This window comes from Tyto alba, unplaced genomic scaffold (genome assembly GCF_018691265.1).
Source record: "Tyto alba isolate M040663 unplaced genomic scaffold, T.alba_DEE_v4.0 Super-Scaffold_6, whole genome shotgun sequence".
NCBI lineage: Eukaryota > Metazoa > Chordata > Aves > Strigiformes > Tytonidae > Tyto > Tyto alba.
In genome coordinates, this window is record NW_024881327.1 from 16147654 (window position 1) to 16168329 (window position 20676).

Below are 20676 nucleotides of genomic sequence, written 5' to 3' on the forward strand. Positions count from 1 at the left end.
GTTCGCGGGTATGTCCCCGGGGGCTGTCACTCAAGTGATAACAACCCCGCATGCTTCAGGACAGCAGCCACGGAGTAGCAGCTCCGGCTCAGGGAAGATTTGCAGTATTAACAAGTCATCCTGTATCTCCCTGTTACAAAATTTCTTCTGGATCCCTGTAGTGGGCAGAGACAGCATGTTTTTAAAGAGGTACGTTTTTTAAAACAGATTCTCATTCGACCTCTCTGGAACTGTGCTGAATTACACAAGCTGAGACACTGTCCCCGATTCCAAATTTTCTGAAACCAGAATTTTGTACTCTGTGTGCCAAGCAGTCTGGGTAACAGCAGTATAGCGGCTGCATGGTTAGAGATACTTCAGAAGCAGCAAAACTCATTTGGATAAATTCTTCATAAACAACTTCCATACCACAATGCACAAAGCATCTAGCAGAAAAAAAAAAAAATAATAAAAAAAAATGCCAGCAGAGTAACCCACTACCAGGAAATAAAAGAAAATTCTAGAGAGAACTATAATTATATAAGTTCTACCACTGGAAAACCTGTTAGTTGCTCTGGATTAGAGCCTCAGTAGCTGAGGTACTTTCATGCTTCCCTCATACTTGGTTGGTGGCAGCTAGAACAGCCCCCGGCACAATTTAGCTGCAGGTAGTTCCAAATGTCAGTCCCCATCTGCGCTGGTTATACCACCAGTCATGGCTGAAGATGCTCCACCCTACCCACCTCTCAATTTACGAGAGCATTTTGGGTCTCCTCCAAAGATCTCAACACAGGATTTCCTTTGCTGCGAAGGGAATCACAACATTCTTCTTCAGGCAGCAGCTGTGTCAGTAGCAGAACTGGCACCTCCTATACTTTCTTCTTCAGTGTGTCTACTTCTAGACACAGCTCTAGTAACAGCTGATTATTGAAGGCATTCTTAAATTTTAAAAAGTCTATATTTGAAAAGTACCTTATGACCAGCAGATAAACTGGGAACAACTGCAAACTTGTTAAAACAGGTAAACCAAAACAGGTTGCTGGTTGCATCAAAAAGATTTGTCATTGCTTTGTTGTGCAAGGCCAAAGCACTAATCTCAAAATGGATTATTTTAAGACTTCCTTTTTATCAGTAACAGAAATATAAAGGATTATTTAAATTAATGTAATTAAACAAACTCATGTTTGCATTAGTTCTTAGGACCATATTTGCATAATGCTGAAAAGTTCAAGGAATTTCTGGATAATTCCATTAAGAATTATTCTCTGTTGCCAATCCTCTGCAGAATGAAAATCCTGCTCCATTTCTGAGAGACAGCCAAAAGTTTTCCTCAAGGGGTGATGCATTCATAGTGCTCTAGTTTAAAAGAAATAAAAAGTTTCTAAACTGACTGTTAACGAAAAAGACTGCAAGAGCTATAAGGGCATACTAACAGTAAGACCAGAGGTCATGTACCTTTCAAACTGTATATGTGGTGCTTAAAGAACCAGTCCAGATTTTGTGTATATTCTTGTGATGTACAGACCCAACCAGAAAGTCTGATCTTTGTTCATGTCAAGTCTGATAAAGCTTAGCCAAATACTAACAGAGCCAAATTCTTTCTCAAACCGACAGAACAATCTGTTTGTACACTGTAAACCAAATATTTCCCAACAGTACTTCATGGTCCTGATTCACTATTGTTTTGGTTCCTGCTTTTCATACACCTGTGTGATGTTCCTGTCGCATTTAAAAAACCACAAGGTGCCAGCGCACCAGATGGTGACTGGCAGTAGGCAAGACGACACATAATCAGCTTCTCCAATCTTCCAAAAGGCCAAATCCTCCCTGAAGTGGGTTTCTCTTAGGAAATTCAGTGAGGCTGTAGCTAATTACATCAAAGATAGCATGATTTGTAAGCTTATGTGTTATTTACTTATCTCAAAGTCAGAAGAACCCTGTTTATTGTCATTCAAACCAATAGAAATAAATTTCTTTGAAAATAGCAATCATATTATAATTCTGTCATTTGGAAGGTAAAATACACACTCCTGTCCCTTGTATTAACATTTACACCCTTCTTCTCTTAACTCTTAGTTGGATTAATTATTTAAATAGGATCAAAAAATTATATCCTGTAATTAAACACCCTTGAATGAAATGACATATAGCAATGGATATTTCTAGGGGAAGTACCTAGGTAGATCTGTAAAAATATTGGATCTACACCTATTTTCACATATTTTCCCTAAGTAATTCTCTTCCCTATGGTAAGTGAATTCCCAGCAGTTCTATTTGTTCATTTTTAACTCGTCCAGGCAGTCTCAAACACTCACAACCACTGTATTTTAACTTCCAGAGGCTCACAGTCAAATAAATTGCAGATTAATAGCATGCTAAAATAGATACTCAGTTTCCAGTATTGACGGCTCAGGAATCCTGCAGTTCTCCTCAGTTCTGGGTCCTTGCAAATACTGAAAGGGAATTCAGGGATTAGAGCTCTAGGAACACAGTCAAAAGGTACTGTGAAGACTCAAAACCACAGAAGACAAATAAAAAACATATTGTCTGGCTTTAAAATCTTAAGATAAAAAGCCTGAATCTCTTCAATCTGCAGATCTTCACTCACTTTTGAAAGCTTGGGTTCAGAGAACTGCACTAGAAATATATCCTTATAGATCATAGTAGAAGAGTTTCTGAAATTACAGAATTAAAAGAATCTTTCCTTGAAGGCACATTGGCCAAAATACCTTGTATTGGTACAGTGAAACATTCAAAGGGAAAGTGAGATCTCAAGTTTTACAAAAGAGTTATGTAATTTTAATAGTTTAATACTGAATTACAAGTGCTAGGGGCATGATACGGACCTCAAAGTATGAGAGGTATAATGGCATTGCTATAATAAATCAATCATAACTTGCTTCTTTTCTGAGGATGCACTATCAGCACCATTTGTGTATCGTTTACTATCCTGAGAAGCTTGGCTCCCACAAAAGGTTAACATTTTGCAATAGATTTCACCCAGCAAGAGGTATTACTCGTTCTACAACCCTCCACTAGCCAGTTCATTAGCTCTCTCTCTGTGAAACCGTAAAATACACTGTTTCTGATAAATGTGATCCATTTGCTCCTCGGGACTAAATATTTGTTTAAGCAAGTATCTTTAAAAACAAAACCTCTATAATAAAATAATGAGATTAAAATCTTCACTGCTCACATTTCTAAGTACTAATACATAGAGATATTTAAGGACCGTCAACCACAACAAAAGTAAGGCTTGTCTTTAATGGAGATGCAGATGAAATTATCTTGAGTTCATAGCTGCTCATTAGAAAACTAAGTTTAATAAATTCCACTGACACTTTAGAAACATTATCTGTCCCCACTTTGTTAGCATAGGGTCAAGATTATTTAAATCATATTTCTACTGTCAAATCTTCAAGTTGTTTTGAATCTAAAGCTCTGGCCCAGGGCGATTCCTAATTTTCAGTTGGAAAACAGGCTTCTAACTTAGAAATCCAGCAGCTGTTGAGCTACAGCTTTGAGTGGTGTGAAGAAAGATAGTGCCTGGAGAGCTGAGCCAGCCTATAGCAGCTGTGGGTCATGACTCAAAGTATCCAAGAGAGGTGTGCAGGGTGATAGGAAGTACTAAACTTTCTTGAAAGAGAGCAGTATTCACTGTAAAGACGAATACTGCTCACATTGCCCAAATATTCTTTACCAGAAGAGTCATCTTCAGGAAAAAAAAATACAGGTCTTTTGTACTTTTCAAAAAAAGCAAAAAGACACATTCTTACCAGCTAAACTTCATTTTGTAAGAAAAGGGAAGTTCAGCAGTTTGGAGTTCTTTTTCCAGGTAGCCTTATTTTGAACTGTATCATTATAAAAAAGAAATTTACAAATTCAAAGTGAAACATTTCAACTATTCTCCCCAAGTCTTGCAAACACACTTTGAAATTTAGATTTTCTATTGTTCTAAAAACAGATCAAACCCAAACTTAAAGTCTCAAAATCATTGACAATTCAAGTTTTGTAGGAACATGCCTAGTAGTGACCTCTTACCTGGTGATGACCTTTAAATCCACCAGAGGATCCCAAGGGAGAGTCAGTACATGACTGAAAGCTACCAGCTGGGATTATATTGACATATCTGCACTGAATTGTATGTATCTAAAGAACAAGGGTTACCACAGAATAAAGGAGAAACAGTCATATGTCAATATTAGTATGATTAGATAAGCAGAGTAGTGTCAGCAGGATGTCTGAGACACAACATGCTGGCGTTGTATTTTACAGGCTGGATTCTTCAGGGATCAAGATGAACCCTGTGAGACAGCAATGCTAAACCAGCTACAGGAGTCATTTAGGTTTTTTTCTCATAATGCAGTTGGGTGAAAAAGTGAGTAGAGTTTGTGGGGAGGTCCCATTAGAGGACCTGGCAAGAAAATAACTCTTCTGGACACTGCTCTAGCTCAGTGGCCTTCAATACATCAGTCTCTTCCTTTGTTTCTTGGAAATACAGCTGCTAAACATGCTTGAATAATCAAATTCTTTCTGAAAACATTAAAATTCTTCTCTGAGTTTGCAAATCATGTCAGTATGCTTAGCACATTTCCAAAATAGGTGCTCTACAGGCCCCTGGGATTGGCAAATGTGCACTGAACCCAGCTTAATTTTTCAACAACTACTAATATGAGAGGGGAGAAAAGGTGCTATAAATTAGAAGACATCTTACTTCAGAAGAGAACCACAGTTGCAGCTAACATTTTTCCTAGTTTGGGATGCAGTGGGTTATCATACAGAATCAGGCCCCCCAGTCCCTTCTCTTCTACACACTTACTTAACACTGAAATTTTAAAAGTTCCAATTAACAGACAGTACTTCATGCCTGAATGAATTTTTAAGTACTGTCAACATGCCAAGCTTAAATTCAGGATCTACTTAAAACTGGGGTGCTTTAATCCATTAAAATAATAGCCCTCAAATGACAACGTTTTCCCATTTGAGACACGGCTCTCAGTCAAATACTAGTTCAGTCATTTCGAACACAGAAAGCATCTCAGTTTTAACTTTATTCTGAGTATATTTTTGCATCTAATTGCAGATATATGCAAATAAAAAAGTGTGTTAACATGATTTCAAAGATATTTTGTATCATTCTGTTGCAAATACAATGTAGCATAAGAGTTGCATGCAGTTCATGACAGTTTTTGAACTCTCTGTGCTTTCATGAACTTGGTAGAAATATTTGTTGTCTAGATTAGAGAATCATATGATGGTTTGGTTGGAAGGGACCTCAAAGACCATCTCGTTCCACCCTCCTGCCATGGGCAGGGACACCTTCCCCCAGCCCAGGTTGCTCAAAGCCTCGTCCAACCTGGCCTTGAACCCTTCCAGGGAGGGGGCAGCCACAGCTGCTCTGGGCACCCTGGGCCAGTGTCTCACCACCCGCACAGTGAAGAACTTCTTTCTTACATCTGATCTAAATGTACCCTCTTTCAGTTTAAAGCCATTACCCCTCGTCCTATCCCTACACTCCCTGACAAAGAGTCCCCCCCCACCTTCCCTGCAGCCCCCTTTAAGCACTGTAAGGCCGCTGTAAGGTCTCCCCAGAGCCTTCTCTTCTCCAGGCTGAACACCCCCAACTCTCTCAGCCTGGCCTCACAGGGGAGCTGCTCCAGCACCCTGAGCATCTTTGTGGCCTCCTCTAGACCCACTCGAGCAGGTCCGTGTCCTTCTTATGTGTGGGGGCCCCAGAGCTGGACACAGCACTGCAGGTGGGGTCTCACCAGAGCAGAGTAGAGGGAAAGAATCACCTCCCTCGATCTGCTGGCCACACTTCTCTTGGTGCAGCCCAGGATACGGTTGGCTTTCTGGGCTGTGAACACACATTGCTGGTTCATAGTCCGTTTTCCATCGACTAATACCTCTAATTAATATTCAAACTCTTCCTGGCATGAGAACAGGTTTTGTTTTGTTGGAAAGTATAAAAAAACCAGGTCTTCTGGAACTATTACAACTCATAATTATGCTGTAGAATAAAGCCACTGGATGCCTTTGAGGCTAGATAAGAATTAAACAGGATTGAATATTCATATTGATAATCAAAACATTCAGGGACATCAAACACGACTTTATAAAATTAAAGAGAAAAAGGTATCAACCCTTACATGTAGGTATAACACTTGGGTATGAGGTTGCCTACAGACAACCTTACCAAGTTTGTATTTCATACATGCAGGGTGAAGCTTCTAATACCATACACGGAGTACACTAGATCAACAGAAGGCAGCTCCTACTTCATCTTGTGGTTATTCAAATCTGAAGCATTAGAACTATGAATCGTGGACTCAGTTCACACAACAGTGGAATCCATCTCCATGCTTATTTCACAAAATATGACTCTGCATAAACACAAACAGGAGAGGTGCTTAGAATATTCTACCAGAAAATACCTTCGGGGTGATTTTTAAAATAAGCAGTCAGAGGTACAAGGATACCCACAGGCTATGCACAACACTTGAAACCTAGTGTCTGAAGCATCTAGTAAAGAAAAAATAAAAGATTATATTCAGTGTTACTGTAAGTAGAATTTACAACTTTTTTCAAAGTTATCTTAGGAATCTGAAAGCTATTAGTAACTTATGTACTTCAAGTATTTTTAGAATACTTGTGCCTTAGAGGAAAATATACACAATTCAATGAAACAGACAGCTCTTATTGGTTTTGATGTTCTGTACATTTTCACAAAGGGCATGGATGCATCTGACTCCAGGGATTTAATTGAGCTGATGCTTGTGTGCTAAAAATCAGTGGAGTGGAATAAGCCCTGCCAAAGGATAATGCTGACACTAGGTCTTCCTTCAGTGATTAGAGCAGAAGCACCGAACAAACACCTGTCACATGTATAAATCAATAAATAGATTCAACTTATGTAACAGTGTGTCCTACAGCTCACTAGAATTTATGGGAAAAAAAGCCTCTCCGTGAGGCTTCCTCATGTGCAGAAAACAATACTTCTGGTAGCAAGTAGCTGTTTATCAATGTTCATTCACTGGTTTCTCCTTTCTCTCACAAACAGGTTTTCTAGTTAGGCAGAATATTTCAGCATCCATCCTTCCCACAGGGCCCTGTTTGCCAGGATATGTCACTCTGTTGAGCAAATTACAAGAGGATATACAAAATTCTTATATTCCCTTGGCAGTCTCACTTATTACTAGAGGAAAGTTGTATATATGCACAGTGGGATTTCAGTATTATTTGACTAATTTGGCTGCCTTTGGTAGTATAAAGTATAAGTTGGTCGTATAAAGTTTGGTAGCATAAAGTATAAATTTGAACCTTCTCTCACTGGTATTCAAAGTGCCAAAATGTTAATGGCACACTTTTTTTCTGACAAGCAAGTATTTAATGTATATCTATCTAGATGGTGGTGGTGATTTTCAGGTCTGAATGCTTACTGTTTATGTAAGAATTTCTAATGCCATTTGCAACTTCACCATGGCATACCTGCTTTAAGAGTTTTATTTAGTGCTGAAGTTGGATCTTACAGTGTGTGTGTGTGCTTTGTTTTTTTTTGGGGGGGGGGGAGAGGAAGGGACCATGTGTGTGTGAGGAAAGCCATTTGTAAGTACCAACAGATTCTTTTAATATTCACCTATTTTTGCTTTAAAACTTTGTACTCTCATTTAGGCCTAACATCATTAAGCTTAGTTTACTGAGGCAGGAGTACTGCCAGCTTTGCTGAGTAGTCTTTATACACAATGTGCACAGAAGGCCAAGGCTGAAGTCATGAATGTAACAGAGCATTGATTTTAAAGAATTCATGAGTTTACAGAACCAGAAAGGTTCTAGGACTAAAAAAAAATATGTTTTAAAAAAAAAAAAAAAGGTTTGGAAGCTGTATGCTAGCTTATCATCAGGTCAGAATACTAAAAATCCTCCACAAAACCATTGCCTTTGTCTACCACAACTCAAACATGGAAAGGAGTGACTCAAACCTTAAAAGGTGAGGGGATAAAAAAAAAAAAACTCCAACCAAACAAAAACCACCACAACCTTCCAAAGCACATTTACTATCAGTTGTGGAACAGAAAGTGTTAAAATGGCTAAAGGATAACGCAGTACAAACATTTGGTAGAGAATACTTCCTGAACAAATTACAGATTTAAAAAGTTGCAGATTTGCAACTGTGGGTCACATGAAAAAATTCACACACAAACAAAAAAATTCAGAGAACTAGTTCAATACCACTGGTAGGAAGGAAGCTGGCTGCAGAAGTGTTCAAGAATTTTACATTTCAATTCACACATTGGTTTATTATCATCCTAACCTTGCTGTAGAGGATTTATAGTCAATTAACACTTTTAAAAGTCTTTGAAAACTAAATACATTAAGTCCTTTGTGTCAATTTATGCTCTTCTGGTATAAATTAGAGTAGAATCTCTCTGGCAAAGCAGAACAAAGGACAAATTAGAATCACAATTTATGAGTCAAAAATTAAGAGAGCCCCATAGTCTCTATTTGCTTGGCCGACAAAAGGTGCCCTCTCAAGCAAGCCCAGCATGGAGAACAGAAACACAAGAGTTCAGGTCAGCTTGTTCCCTGTTTTTGTGAGCTTGTGAGGCAAATGTGTGGACAGGGCATTTTTTCAAGCTCTAGGCTGAAGACGCAGACAATAAATTGCTATAGGTGAGGAAATGGCCTCTCTGTTTCCACCCGTATAGCTGTCAAATTATACCAACATGAACAGATTATAAAATTATTCAAAAGTAATTCTTATTTTTAGTACACAAATATGGGAAGAATTGAAAAACTTTCTGAGGAAATGATAATAACTGTATGGGAGCCAATTTAAAAGGAAAAAAAAAAACAAAACCAAATGAAACAAATGGCCTTCAGCAGTTGCCCTTAGAAATGGTTCATTTTGGGGGTGGGTATAGACCACCACATGATAGAACATAGCACAACTAGTGAGAAAGCTTCATTAAGTAAATGATTTATCAGCCTACTGCTTGACACCACATGGTTGTTGAGATTCCTAACATAGTTGCTGACAGTTAATTATGACTCTTCAGGAACGAAAGATTCACCATCTAATCCCAGTAAGTAAACACAGTTTCAGTCCTCACTAAAGGGCAACTGAAGCAATAGTTTAATAGTATTAGGCACCTCAAGTGTGACTTTCATCTGAAAATCTCAAGAACACAATTTAATGAGCTCATCTTCCCACAACCTGTGGGTGAAGGAAAAACTATATTAGTTTTTACAGATTGGGAAACTTATAAATAGTGAAGTTAAATGATTTAAATGCAAAAAAAGTGCATGGAATCACTTTTTTAACTCCTACTGCACACTAGTCCCTGCTGCTCTGTAGAGCAGGTCTTGTACAAACACTATTCAAAAAGGGCAAGTCTGTGTATAGGATTAAATTCCTAAACGAGAGGAGGAGAAGCAGTAAGTTCAAAGTTTGAGAGGCATGTTAAGCACTTTACCAAGACTTTTTATTTTACATAAATTCACCTCAGGACACAGAAAACCCTGTTACTTAAGGACATGCTGTAATTTTGTTGCTTCAGAGCAAAGCTAAATGCTGGTTCACAATACATTGGGAGAAGCACTAGTATCTCTTATTTCTAGCAACACATTAACTGTGGTTAGAGATGACCCTCTCTAACTGTTCCAAACTTTCAGCTGATCTCTTTTGTAGGGAAAGCATTCATCACCAACACCTGTCAGATGAATGACTGGCAAAGGATTTCATGTGTGGCAAAGCTGCCACATCACCAAAATATCTGTCACTGGGTCAAGTAGCAACTGCTAAGAGGTCAGCTGAGTTTTCTCCCAAAGACCAGCCGAAGTAGAGCATTAAAACATGATCTTTGGATTTCACAGCATAGAAGGAATAGGAAGGGAAAGATTTGGAAAGCATCAAATAACTATTTGGAGGGAAGGAAGGAGGTGTTGAATCTGTAACTACATCCCCAGAGAAAACCAAAATTAAATAATGGTCTCAAATGTGGTCCTGCATTTTAATGTTTTCATGCTTTTGCCATTTCCAACATACTTATCACAGTAAGAAACATAATGACACCAAGTCCTGATTTAACCACTCAGATGGTATTTGAGAATTACGAAACAATCTCACACAGACTGGTAACATCAAAAGCTGTCAGAAACAGAAGTGTTTAAGAGAGCAAACCCAGGCAATTTATTCCTGTAAAGTGCCCATTACAGTTATCAGTTCAGGGATAGTAAGCTCAGCATCAGGTACTACCTTATTCCGCTTTGATGTATAGAGAACATTATTAAGAAGAGAAACATTTCTTTGTATTGGTTTATCTTCTAGCACTTTCATGCTTTAAATTTTTAGATAATTTGAACAGTATTGCTAAAGTATCCCACATTACATCACTAGAGACCCAACAACACACACAAGTTTTACATTGCAAACTACCAATTCTGTGACATTTTAGGAATTTCCAAGGCCTAAACCCTTAAAGTGCCATGCAATGTCACATGTGCTTCACTCTTACAGAGTATTTTATTGGCTTTTTAGCATCCTAGCTTTTTTTCATTAAGAGATGTTTAGAATTTTTGTTGTGATGAAAATCATGCTTGAATTATAGTTCCATTATTAAACGTACAAGACAAATTCAGAATGGATTTGCTTGTACCTATCTAGGTGATCAAAGGTAACAAAAGTCAGACAATTTAGTGATGAGTATACATACCTTTGTTTATGGAGAAGAGATTCTGTCACAGTGTCAGCTAATACATATTGTGACTATGTACTTAAATACTTGCATCTCAATACTTCCATCTTCTCAGACACACTATTTTTCTTACTGTTTATAAAGCAAACCTTTCCCCTCTCTGTCCTTCACTTGACTTGGTAGTAAGTAATATGAGAGTGTTTGAAATTCGAACAAAACCTCCTTGTCCTGAGAGTACAAGGGGCGGAGGAAGATGCAGCTAGAGCAATAGGCTGTTCTTAGTGACTTACGCCACCCCCTTTGACAAAAGCCAAAGGACAGGACACTAAAGAGGCCATTCAAGGGCAGCTATTCCTGGGTCTCATCTCCAGCTCCTTCTCCATACTTTTATGGAGTTTTCTGGCAAGTGGAATGAAAGTTGAAAGTTATTTTGTTGTTTGTGTTTTTTACAAATAAGATCAGACTTCTCTGAGGCATTTTGATGGCTACTACAAATGCAGGAAAGAGGTGTTAGCCTCATGATGGAAAAATGCAATGAATAACACCTGCCCTTATACTACTCACATGCAATGGTGACTTCGATGTTGCCAGGCAAAGGTTGCACATATACACAACTTTCCTTTCGGTCTTTTTAACAAAGTGATAGGGTTTGACTCCTTGATTATGAAATATCTGGCAAAGATATGGTCCTCATACACAAATTGGAAGCAGATAGTTGTTGACCACAATGCTAAATGGAAGAAGGGGAAAATCTTCAACTCTTGCTACAAGATTCAAGGAATAAATAACTTAATAATAACTGTGAAGTTATTCCATATTCCAGTATGTGAAAACAACTGTCAACACTCAAGAAAGATTGTGTTAAACAATTGAAACACTTCCAAATGATTTATCCAAAATAAACTTCCATCAAAAAGCTGCCATGAACACTTATCTTAGCTCTTAAAAATGAGCAATTCCTCTGCTTTTAAAGCCTTTCACATTCTTGAATTGAAACTTCAGATTTTACATTATTTTAATTTAATATTACTCACTACTACTGTGTTTAACACTGAACAGACTAAGGCTTTGCCTCTCTACAACCAAAGAAAAACTCCACCTATCTTAAGAGCAGCCAGGATTTTGTAGCTTATTTTATAGGGAAAGGACCAGACAAGGATGGGGCATTTTCTCTCTCCTCTTAAATTTGTAAGGAGAAATAAAATTGTTTAGATAACGAAGCAACAGAGCTGCTTTGTAACACCTGAATTAGTTTCATCATTTTTAGTAGATGCACAGAGGCAGCAGGCAGGCATGGATACAGACAACAGAGTAGTCTTAGAGGGCTGTTAGAAGACAAAGGGACAGAGAGGAAAGTCAGGGACATACATCAACAAAATATCTGATAAAACAAGTGTGCTGCTGAGCAAGGAACTGGAATCATCCTGAGAAAGTCAACATGGTGTCACCTTAAATAGTGTTCTCACTTGCTCCCTAGCAAGTTGTACAAAATCAAACATATGCAATAACGGCTCATGACTATATTGCATTTTTATTTTAATCTATACGACACTTACTCGCTTTTTTAGGGCATTACCTTTTAGTCCTGTTACAGCAAACCCACAGTATCAGAGAACATGTGGCACGGCTTGTGCCAAGAGGAGGAGATTCACAGCTGTCCTTTTGGCCTGCGCCCACCCTTGAATCCCAGCACCCTGCTGATCAACAGCAAGGGTTGCGCTCATGTGGTTTGTTCTGCTCTGACAGGTGCTGGCTCTTGGCAGCATTCCCAGCAAGCAGACAGTTGCAGAGATATGAAGACTTGGCTGCAAATCAGAAAGCCAAGCTCACAGAATGCACAGAAGGATCCGGAAGATGCAAAGGTGTTAAAACCCCTTCTGTCCTGCAACAGCCAAAGGCTGCTCTAAAGTATGCTAGCTGCCAGCAGTTGCAGACACTTCTACAGAAGCTAGAACACCAAAAAGAAAAAGTAATTTGAAATTAAGCATAGCCAATTATTTACCAGAAAAACGTAAAGGATGTCCCTTGGCACTTCATCATCTTCCAGCTCATGACACACCAAAATATTTGAGCTGCCCAAATCATGCTGTCTGGATTAATTGCAGCTCTAGATCTGTCTTGAAGCAGTACACCTACAATCTTTCCTCTAAATGAAGTCCAGCCTCTCCATCCTCCAACATCAGACAACAACCCTCCACTTTCTTCTGGAATTGCAAGGGCTGTTTTAGTTCCACTGTTTAACAGTGGTGACCCTACAGCTTTAGTGCTACACCAACAGGTAGGACTCCCTTGAAGCTGCTAGCAACACTAAAGACAATCCACTTGCAAGAGTGAGCTTTCTTTCAATTCATCATGTTTAAATGCTGAGAATTCCACGGGTAAGCAGCATACAGAGCAGAAAGGCAAATTATTTCTCCTTCTCCCTTCCTCTCACTGATCACACATTTCCAGAACATCAGTACAAGAGCAGTCCTCAATTAGCAAGTTTGAGCTAAATTTAAGCAAGAAAGGATAGTTATCAATTTAAATCGCTTTGTACCTCAGCTTACTAAACTTGTTTTCTTGATTACATATAGGCAGTGATGCTCAAAAAGAGGTTACCATAATCAGGGAAAGATGCTATGAGAAGTTACTTCATGTCTTCTCAGTCAACTTTATCTACTTCCCCTGGACTGATGCTATCCCTGCTTATTCACCTCACACTAGACAGAGAGTTACATTATCAGAAGACCTAAGCGTGTAGCCTATCAAACCAGAGACAAATTGATTCCCTATAAAAATCTGCTTAAAAATCATGATGCTTTGCTAGCTTAAGTTGCAGTTTTGTCTGTTTGGGCAGGGTTTTGACATAGAAAACGGGCATCGTAGAGAAGCAGCACACTGTTGTCAGGAAAAGCACTGTATACTACTTAGGTCAGAATCACACTAGATTATTTGCTGCTACTTGAAAATTCTGATTCCTCAAAGCAGAAAGATTTTATCCGTCTAAGACATATAGCTCAACATGGATACTTTTCTTCCAAAATTGTACATGCACTTTGCACAAATGTAAAAACTACATGAGGTTTAGGACAGTATAAACATGGGACTTGTTGACTTGGACAACCTGAGACTCCATACGGTAGTCTTAAATTACCTTAGAGCCACAGAACTGCACATGGGACAGAACTGCAAAAGAAATCAGAGTAAATATAGACAGATTGGTAGGATTTGTAACATTTGCCCTTAGCTATGAAAAGTAAAGTCATAACTTATAACAATCATGCAGGCCTTTTATCAATGGAGATAATATTTAATGTATCTTCAAGTCAGAGTTAGTTAAACACTGGTGGACTCATTTATAAAATTTAAAACTTCTTATGCAAGTAAATGAAGAAAGTCTGTCATTACAGTGAAAAGATAAAGTACCTCCTGGCAAAGCTTTTCTTTTTTATGGTATAGACATCAAATGCTAGTTTATCTTCTTTTTTTTTTTTTTTTTTTTTTTTTTTTTTTTTGATACGCTAAAACCAGTTATTCAACACTTGCTGGGCAAAGAGCTAATGTATATCATTTACATTGGGGTAAGACATGGCACAGTTTCTCATCCACAGAAAGCTATCCTCCTTAATGAGAGAGTAACCATCCTGTAAAGTTAGATTAGAATCCAGGATCTGAAAGCCTCCAAATGTGAGTGGAGCACTGGTTTATTTTTAGTGCAGTCTATAGGGCTGATTTTAAGAAGTTAACCCGAGCCCAGACTCTAAAACCATACATACAGCACACAACTAGCTAGTCACAGCAGCTTATTAGTGAGAAAATCTGTATTCTAAAACCCCTTGGGGAGGGACAGGTAGGGTAGACAAGGTCTTTGCATTACCATTTTATCCCCGTATTAGACACAGGTAAGAATGCATGTGAGTACTAGCATTAGAGGCAGAGGCAGCTACATTTGCTAAGTAACTAAGGACCAAACGAAAGAATTCAGCTATGGATCCAGATCCACCTTTCTCCCACACCAACAATGTGTCTTTCAGTCACTTACTGGGAACACCCAGTACGTCAGCCTTTCACCAAGTACTTATTAAGGAGTCATTAATTACCATGTATCCAAGTGCTAGAGTATTTCAGTTCCCTCTGCTCTGATACAAGTATTGTTGTTCTTGATAAACCAGAACTGTAGCTAATCCTCTGGCTTTATGCCCGACTATATATTTGTTTTTAGTGATATAATCTGACTGCGCTGGATGTTTTATAAGAAACATGCTGTTAAAAGGACAATTTGAAACTTTTTGATTTGTTTGGACAACTGAAAACTTGGCTGCCCCTGTTGTGGCCTTCTCTGCACAAACACTGCAACTTTGAGGGAGAAAAAAAAATATTTTGATGCTATAACACAGGCATTTTGGTTTTGTTGTGAAGATTTACTTGATAAATTAGGCAGTGTGCTGTGCTTTCTCCGGTCCAGCTCCCCAGCACCCTTTCCTTCAGCCCACCTCCTCTCCCTTTCTGACTTCTCTTCTACATCTTTTTCCAACCCGTCATCACCTCCTCTCTTCTGCTGGTTTCAGTCCTCCAGCTCCAAGTGTGGGCACTGACACCAAACTGACAACCCAAGCTGACTCAGTCTACAGCTTCTCAGGTGTCCTTAAGCTATGCTCCTAGCTCCAGAAGACAGTCAAGATATGCCAGGACTTGTGCACACAGGCTCCAAGCCTTGACTGCCTCACTTGTGACACAATTATGTCTCAGTCACTGGGAGATATTTTACAGCTTGCATAAACATAACAACTTTCAGACAAATTTTATGAATGCCTAAGTTTAGAAAGCATTCCTCCTCAGTTAAGGTAAATGAATGTGACATTTTGCTTCTTAATATCAAGTAGAGATACCTACTGTATTATACCACTTTGTCAGTTTAAGTAAGAATTCAGCAGTTCATACTTAAGCTCTCATCAGCCATTCTGCCAGTACAACTGCAACTCAAACTCAACCTTGGTGAAAGTTCAGCTTCAGCGTGGTACCATTCTGAGATGGTGGTGTTTTCAGGTTTTTTGTAAGTGATGATGATAATGCTAGATTCACATATTATAGACACTATCTCCAGGAAACAGCACTCTTCTGTATGTTATACTGTCAGCAAAGCAAACAACTAACTACAAAACACATGTGCAAGTAGGCAGCAGGGACCAAATGAGCAAGTTGAGTTCCAGATCTTTCTTCTTTTCCACATTGACAGCAAGTGAGAGAAATCCATACACTTCATACCTAAGCACTGTCTTCCTACACTGAAGGGTCAGGCTGTGTTGATTTTATACCATGGGGTCACAATGGACTTGTTTGCAAACACAATAAAATTTTATTGTTTCCCCCCTTCCCTATATAAGTATTGCAAACAATACTGTCCTTAACTACAGAATGGCTACTTAAAAACAAAAATGATCAGATCAACTGCTAGATACCAGTAAAGACTTAGGGGGACGAACAGAACGAACCAGTTCATTTGTGCAGTCAATGGAACAGCTGTAATTACTGGTAGGAGGCTTTCCAAACAATTTCAATGCATTACTTCAGACAGCCTCCATTACCAGAGAGCTTAGAGACCAGGCTTCTCTTTATTACCCACCTCCCTGAGTTCGAGGATTAAGCCTTAAATGATCCTGCTAGAGCCACTGCCCTAGCTTTAGAATACTGGATCCCAATTTCTGATTTTCCTCTAGTTCTGCTATAAATGATGAGACAGCTTTCCAGTTTTATATTGCCTTTACCCTGAGGAAGGAAAGAGATACATGTACTTAAACCTAGAAAGCAACCTCACTGAAGTAGCAACAGAAGGGAGAGAGGTTTATCACTTGTTCTGCGAACACCAATACTCTCCTTCAAGCCTTTTACTTCTTCGTATTTCAGACACATCTAAACTGATGTAGTTTTGGAAATGAACAGAAAATTCAGTGATGAAGCCACCTAAAGTCCTGTGAGGCACACAGCTGGCTCCTCTAACAGCTTGAATAACAAACAGCAAAGTCTCCCCCCAAGTAAATAGATTAACCCTTTGTATGTTCCCTGATGGGAAATATTGTCAAGTAGTAATCAGATAGGAAAGTTCAGATAGAGAATCCTTACGTATTTAGAGTTTGTTGACTGACATACAAACATAAAAAATGTTTTTAGGACACAACCCTCAAGAACAATGAATCCTCACAACCCAAGCAATTGGCAGAGACAAGAACACATGAAGTCACGGGTAAAAATTTTGTGTTACTATATCATACTATTTTTACCTACACACCTATTTGAATGACCAGTGTCTCTTAATTCCCTTTTTCTTCCTGAATGTCCTAAAAGGTAGGAGTAGCACTAATTTATGCACGTTTGTGAAACTAATGGTTTGGCAAGGAAGATGTCAGAAAAACAGCTTCCTCCACTAGAACTCTTCAACGTGTTCAAATACAAGTCTGTTTGATGACTGAAGTAGTTCCCTTGTGCAATAGTGGCCTTCAACAGGACGTATGATCAAAGGTTTTATGAGGTACTAACCCGGGAGGCACTTCTTGGCAAGAAAAGGTCTCTGTTTTCACTGAGTTGTGTGACTACCTTGATTACCTTGAACTTAAAATAAGATTGTAAGTGGATGCACATCGTAAGTAATAAAATGCAATCAGTTAATTTATAAGATTATTTTGATGTGCTTGTCATTTCAGCATAACAAAACATGCATTTTGTAAGAACCACTGAAAACTGAACTATAAGAGCTTTGCTCTTAATAACAGGCACAAGCAAATTTTCATTTATCAATTTCTGAAATTTCATCAACATTTACAAACAAAATTTGGAACAAATCCAAGTATATGCAATATACTTTGAAAATATCTTTGCTATCAGCAATGCTATTTCTGTTACTGCTTATTCATCACACCTTTTTCACCCCTCTGGAAATTCCCGCAATTCCAAGAGACAATGTAACTTTACTAATTTTTTTTTTTTTTTTAGTATTGCCAGTGTTACTTTCTGCTTCTTAGGAAGCACAATATAATGGAATCTAACCAACCATTGATATTTAATTTCTTCTTCTTTCTGTAAGTGAAATAGTTCACTTTCTGTTCACAAAGCAGTTTTCAAGAAACTATTATATCTAAAAGCATGGAAGGTCTTCAGCTAAGAGAGTCTCCATGTTCACAAATTTTAAAAATTCTTCAAGCTTCCTATCTTTATATCTGCAGAACACATGCTCCATTGAGGTACATATTGTGGTTCTCTAATTCAGACATGTTACCAAAAAAACCTCCACCAACCTCTGATGGTCATTACTGCAGTTTGTCATTTATTCATTTGAGATTCTTGAATAGATATTGCAGAGAAAGTATTATCCAAGTAATTAAGTCATGCTGGAAAATCAGTATCAAAAGTGTTGACTGTCCTTAACATTTTAAAAAACACGTTTAACATTAAAGTTTTAATTTTGGTAACACGATGTGTTCTGAGATGCGTTAAGTGTTAAACAGACCACTCAGAAGCATGCTTATGTCAACCTTGTTTTTCAGGGCACCTAGCATATCCTCAAGTGCTTTTACTGAGTTGAGGATCTTAGCAAACTTTAGGAGAAAGAAACTTCCAGATGCTTTCCAAAAGTAAGGAAAATACTTAGGAGATGGGAAATATTTTAGGTAGTTATCCTTTCTGCTCAGAAAGTTCTTATCTTATCTTTGGTTTACCACTGTTACACTGAATTGCTTTACCTTCCTACATCTCATAGCAGCATCCACCACATTTTTTTCCTTTTACCAACTATAACAAATTAAATAATTCTGAAAAGTACCATGCAACTGCAAAGGATGGTACAAACACAGCACATGCACTTTAGCACTGCCAACCGTGCTTGCTCTTTCTAATCAGCTTTCCATATGCAATAACCAATACAGCTATTAATACACATCTTGCAGTGCTGTATGCAGCCAAATAATTATATAACACATTGGCACAAATAATTTGCAGCATGTGAAAAAGTATTTGGACATGCATAATGCTCAGGAAATATTTTTTTGTGGAGCTAGGAGGAGGCAGAAGTAGAACCTGTTGCCTCTTCTAACTGGCCTCTGCTGGCACCACCTCTGACTTCCTTTGACAGTTGCCAGAGACTCTGGTCATCTTTATACTCTCTGTGGGGGCCTACAGTTTTATGACTTTCTGTCATAAATTTTCATTCAAATCAGGGCTCAGTTACAGTGTTTGAGTGGAATTTTTACATCAGAAAGCCTTCTATACTCAAGCAGCAGTAAAAGCTTCTCTGTATTACTCCCTAAAGTTAGAGCTGCTAAAGAGCTGACGGATTTGTCCTTGGCCGAGGACTTGCTAAACATGTGTACCACAGAGTAATTAGACTTGCATTAAAACAATAGCATGCATTTCCCTGACACAAACTTCCTATAAAACTTTCACGCCAGCATGGAAGAAGTTTATTAAAATAATTAGGTTAGCTAAAGACAGAGAAGTAATGTTTCTTACAGTTCTGTTGCTCTAAATATATGAGGTTTTTTTCCATAGTGATATGTTCAACACAGGTCTGGCTGCACCTGGCTTGAAATGCAAGAATAACTGAAGTCACCGTCTCACTGCAGTGATATTAAATGTATAGGATATAATCAAGATAGGGAGCACTGACCAGGATGTGGCTACATCACAACAGTTCAACCAGTCGCTTCACTCCTATAAATGCCCTGCTTTCAACATCATTAATGATACATATTCTATTTTTCACTTAGTGACTGGATTTGTCTTACTTCAGAATATTGCTGTACCAGACTGTCCTCTGATAGTAATATGTAAACCCCAGACTAGGATCTCATTGTACTAGAAGCTGGACAGAGCAAAGCCAGTTGCTACACCAAAAAAAAAAAATCACAGTTTGGGTCATGGATGGTACCTGCACTTGCAATATAAAAATGGGACAAACACACAGAAACCCACTAACGTCAGCACACCCTTGCATACGTCATCCCATGCAGTCTCCAGATTCTGGTCTTCCCAGTTTTTAGAAGGACCGGCAGCAGTTGAGAGCAGGCACAGAGGTCTCTGACTGATATGAAGGCATGATGAGATAACTGCAGCAGTACCCTGCCCCAGCTCTTTATCTTGCCCTCAAACAGCCTACCACTATGCAGAGTGCTGAGCTGCTCACAAGGAACGTGAGCTACTACAGTTTACAGACAGCCTGTGAAAATAAATCAGCACCGGTTTTTTACTCTATTTGTTTCAAACTCTATCTTCCAACAAGTCCTGTATCAGTCTACAATAACCCAGGAACTCTCACAACATGTCCTTTTGGTATGTCAGAGACACAACCCCAAGAAATACAAGCACTTGCGTCCATTCAGTCAGGATACAGTTGGATGACTTAAATTCAAAGTGAAGCCCCTATTCCCAGGCATTGTGCTAACAGTCTTTTGCCAAGAGATAGCACCAGCAACAATTTAGTACCACTACTTCACTTTCCAGTATTCAGCTTGGAATTGCAACACTACCAAAGTGTTTTCAGGTAACACCTACTACTGTGAAAACTTGCAGGCAGTGAGTGAATGCCTCAAGCGTTTGGCTTTACCAGGAAATAAAAGAAATTAAATATAAACTGATGTCCTGGTGTGATTTTCTACTTTTGGCATATGTTTGGGTTTTTTTTTTAAATCACCCTCCTCAGATGGAAAGAATTGGTTTATGTGTCACATGTTTTCTGAACATACAGGAAAATTTCTCAGAAAGAAAAGCCTATGGACTACCATGAATCTCCTAAATGAAAGCAAGGTACCTTCTGGAAGATCCCTATATTCAGTAAAAATTGGTCTAACATTTCTGGAGTTGCTAATTTTTAAAAGTACAAAGCTCCTGTTCTATCAAACTTATAGTGATGATAATGAAGAAAATCCAGGAACCCCTCAATGTAAGTCTGCAGCCCTGCACTGATTTACGTATTCTAGCCATTTCTTGACTACTTCCCCAGTTGATCCAGGTCAATCATAGTGAAGCTATAAAA

The 20676-nt window shown here is 38.6% G+C and overlaps 1 protein-coding gene across 1 annotated transcript in view; it reads right to left on the reverse strand.

The window, feature by feature from the left end:
* SLC39A8 (solute carrier family 39 member 8) overlaps window positions 1-20676 on the reverse strand; it is a 65109-nt gene that overhangs the window by 26899 nt on the left and 17534 nt on the right. The gene's annotated exons all lie outside the window — the stretch shown is intronic.